This window comes from Nycticebus coucang, chromosome 3, assembly GCF_027406575.1.
Source record: "Nycticebus coucang isolate mNycCou1 chromosome 3, mNycCou1.pri, whole genome shotgun sequence".
Taxonomy (NCBI): domain Eukaryota; kingdom Metazoa; phylum Chordata; class Mammalia; order Primates; family Lorisidae; genus Nycticebus; species Nycticebus coucang.
The window spans coordinates 33,271,862-33,276,172 of NC_069782.1; the positions used below are offsets into that span (position 1 = coordinate 33,271,862).

Below are 4,311 nucleotides of genomic sequence, written 5' to 3' on the forward strand. Positions count from 1 at the left end.
GTGATTGTTGTGTGTGTGCGCGCACATGCATTGCCTAATTGATCCTACAGCTAGACATCCTCTCTAAGTTCCAGAAATTCCTCCTCCATGTTCAGAGATGTATGAAATTCTTCTGTCTCCCTAGAGTGCATAGTCTCTAAGGTTGTTTTAAAATATTTTTTCCCTTTGTTATAACCACAATTGCGATGGTTAAATTATGGCGCAAATAATGTTTTGTATGACATTCAACCTAGTTTCTTAACTCTGTAATTACTGTCATTCCTATCCATTCTTCTTGGCATAGCAACTCTATGAAAGAAGGATAGAATATAAAACCTTTAAAATGACCCTCTTTCATGCAATTGATAATATTTTTCAAAAGAAGCAGTTAGTAGACACTTTTCCTTCAGATCTGTATTTTATGGCTTTGAGTAGCAGTATGGTGAAACCTTGGAAGAAATCATCAGTTGACAGTCGTATGTGTGTTTAGTGGCCATCCTCACACTGTACTTCCTATAGGCTTTCCATACAAATAACAACAACAACAGCAACAATAGCGGAAACAAATAAACCAAATACAAATACATAGTGACATCCAAAATTATAACTAGAAAATGTATAATTTCACACTGAACCTTTTTATTATTGCCCTCTATTACACTATGATATTGTATAGTCACTACAATAGTTGATATTATTGTAGACTCACTTGGAGTCCGATGGTTTACCAAGCATTGTACATGTATTTTCACATTTAACCCATACATAGGTCACTACGAAAGTTTTGAGGTAAGACTGTGCAATGGTACACTATTTCCCTTCCAAGAAACTCAATTGGCAGTGTCCTTCTGACTCACCCATACAAGTTTCAATTTTTTCAGCTTATCAGTGTTGCTGGGAGGGCTTCCTAGGCTTCCATCTGTGTGGATTTTATATTTCTTGATTTTTGTGTATCTCAAAACTTTTTTATGACCCATGTACAATAACCCTTTGAAGTAGTACTAATAATATCTTTATTTTTACAGATTTTAAATTGAGTTTTACAGCAATAAGCAATCTACTTGAGGTCATGAAGTTTATTAGAAGCAGAGTAAAGATTGGAATGCTCTCATCTTTCTGGCATTTAAGTTCAGGTTTTCTATTCACCACTCTAGTCTTTCTACTTTTCTTAGGCTCTTTCACAAGACAGAGTCATTTAAGTGTTTATCTGGTCTATATTTAAGTTCAACTAAATATAACTACACTTAAGCCCTGACATAGTTCCAGACATAAAATCAACATATTTGTCTTGACCATGGTGTCTTAGACTCTTTAGTCTTTGTTTCTTCTATGTAAGTAGAGACAACAACACCTACCTTATAAGGCTGTTGATTATATTAACAAAAAAATAGTTATTATCACTATTATCATTAGACAAAAATAAGTAAGTTCCTGGCATAAAGTGGGCTATCAATAAATACTGAATGAATGAATGAGTGAATGAATGAATGAATGAAGGCATGAGGGAGACAGTGTCTTGTCTATAAATTGTTAATAGTTCAGCAGTTGGAGCAATAGTCTGGTGGCAGAAACACCTAGTGGCCTGAGCTTTATGGTAATGACACATATAGAATCTACTGGGAAAGAAAAGAGCAAATAATTAACCTTGGGAAGAAGTTACAACATAGAATATTCAGGAAGGCTTCATGAAAACAGGAAAAGGAAAAACAAAGTAAAGAAGGAAAAGTTAAGGTGGTTTAGAGATTAGAGCGGGAGAGACCAGAAATAGGAAAACCAATTAGGAGATCGTCTTGAGGACAAAAGATGGTGAAAATTTGAGCTTTTCCGTGAGAGTGAATGAAAAGAATGAATCCCCAGAACAGAAGTTAGCAAGGCTTTGTGACTGATTAAATGCTAGAGATGGGGGAGAAGGAGACATAAGTAGGTGGAGACTTTACCTCTTTCATGTTTACATGGATGGAGCTGGAACATATTCTTCTTAGTAAAGTATCTTCAAGAATGGAAGAAAAAGTATCCAATATACTCAGCCCTACTATGAAACCAATTTATGGGTTTCACATGAAAGCTATAACCCAGTTATAACCTCAGAATAGGGGGAAGGGGGAGAGGGAAGAGAGGGAGGGGGGTGGATGGGCGGAGGGAGGGTGATTGGTGGGATTACACCTGCGGTGCATCTTACAAGGGCACATGTGAAACTTAGTAAATGTAGAATATAAATGTCAACACAATAACTAAGAAAACGCCAGGAAGGCTATGTTAAACAGTGTGATGAAAATGTGTCAAATGGTCTATAAAACCAGTGTATGGTTCCGCATGATCGCATTAATGTACACAGCTATGATTTAATAATAAAAAAAAATAGCAAAAGAAATAATAATAATTGGGTAATGATGATGTCACTGAGATGAGAAATGCATCATGTTCCACAGTATAATTCCAGGCAGGTTACCACCTTCTTAATGAATAAACTCTGATGATAGTGAATTTAAGAAAAAAGAAGACCATACAGTTTTGGTTGAAATATTCTATTTTTAGTGATGCTTTAAATTTAATTAAAAGATATCATAAAGTTGCATGAGACCCTTTCTGGATCATGGTAACAAGGTCAGTCAGTTTCAGTAAAGGACCAATTTAGGACTCTCATAGCCCTCTAGAACTCTCCGTCTTCAAAAGCACACTTTGCTTACTTTTTGAGTGTATAATAGTCACCGTCCAAACCCAGAAAACTGCCTTTTTTTTCTCCTGAATTGCACGTAAAGAGTCATAATCACCTTTGCTTAATAGGGGGGTGAGGGAAGAGTTAAATCTACTTACCATTTCAGATTTAATTTGGTATTTTAGTTATACTCAGCATATTGTTATTTTTATTTGAGCAAACCTATTTAATCTGCAATCATTTCTTATATTTTCTATGTATCTTTTTGAATGTTTAGAATTGGCTTCTCAGTTTAATTTCAGCATTTGAAAATTTCTCATGGTGCTGTTTTTTAAAATAGCCTATGGATCTTTGGCTCTTTATTAATAAAATAACATTCTGTCTAGCTTATTCTCTGGAAGAACTCATCATCCAATCGGGAACTGGGGTGGATGGTAGATACCCATTGCATTTTGTGAAATTTTTGATGACCGAATACCCTCCATGGTTGAGCGCCTCCCTATGTTGATCACCTCCTTAAGTTGACTAATTTTCATAGACCATAAAGTGCGCTATGAGTATTCAATGGAGGTCCCTTAGGTTGACTGCCTCTGGATGTTGACCAGTTTGTTATGGTCTCGTGGGTGGCCAATTAACAGAGGTTGTACTGTAAAAGTAAGTGATTGGAAAAGATGAATTTCTTTCTTCTTGTTAAGTCTAACCAACCACTTAGCACTCATCCTCATATGAAAAGAAAATCCCTGATACCCCAGAACTAACCATCTGCTAAATCAGAGAAGTATCCAGCTCTAATATCACATTTTCCCATGTGTCCACAGCCTGAAGCAGGCCTGGACACAGTCCAGAAGCTAAGCAGGGCTAAACAAAGGGCTGGTTTGTCCTGCACTCACGTGAGATGGGACCCACCAACTAGACGCCACTCGACTCAGGTGAAGGACAGGATTTTAGTCACGATTAAAAAAAAAAAAATCCCAAACATCTGTCTTATGTATTGTGTTTAATTCCTAGGGTATAATGAATGCATGCAAATGGATTATTTTTATCATTCTGAGATTAACTCAAGCCATAAAAAGCATAAAGTAGTATTTCATAAAGCAACGAGATGCACGCTATTTAAAAGAAAACATGGACCCTCTGAGGAAAGTAAAGCAGAAATATTCCCATGTTAACAAAACATTTAGCAAACACAAAAAATAATTTGAAGAACACTTTCAACTAAGGAATTTTGGGCAGCACATTAATAGTACCGCTTGTTGAATCTTTGCCTGACACGCATTGTTTATACAAAGTGTTGCCAGTAGACTCACATCTTAATTCACCCAATACCAAAGGCAGCACAGATTGTTTATGTAACCCAAGATTGAGCTCTGTAAGTGACTGCTTTTCCTGAATTAGCGTTTAAGAAGCAAAGCACTTAACTATTCACAGTAAATAAGTAAACAGACATTTGAAACTTTGCTTTGATATGGAAGCTATTTAACTTAGAGAATCAAATAACCTTCAAATTCACATATAAGTAGATATCACTGACTCTCAGCTGCATTAACACACCAGAATAGGTTTCTGATTAGACCTTACCTACTTTGAATATTTTAGACTGCCCATTCACTTTTATCTGTGAAAATCTCAATTTATTTGTCATGCTACAAGATATTTCACTGGAGATTTAAACTGGA

General features: G+C 35.9%; 1 non-coding gene across 1 annotated transcript; it reads right to left on the bottom strand.

The window, feature by feature from the left end:
* Nucleotides 1-3,439: 3,439 nt before the first annotated feature.
* LOC128582907 (small nucleolar RNA SNORA48) lies at nucleotides 3,440-3,574 on the bottom strand. The gene has a single exon (XR_008379324.1). It is a non-coding gene; the product is annotated as a small nucleolar RNA SNORA48 (small nucleolar RNA).
* Between the last annotated feature and the right edge of the window lie 737 nt (nucleotides 3,575-4,311).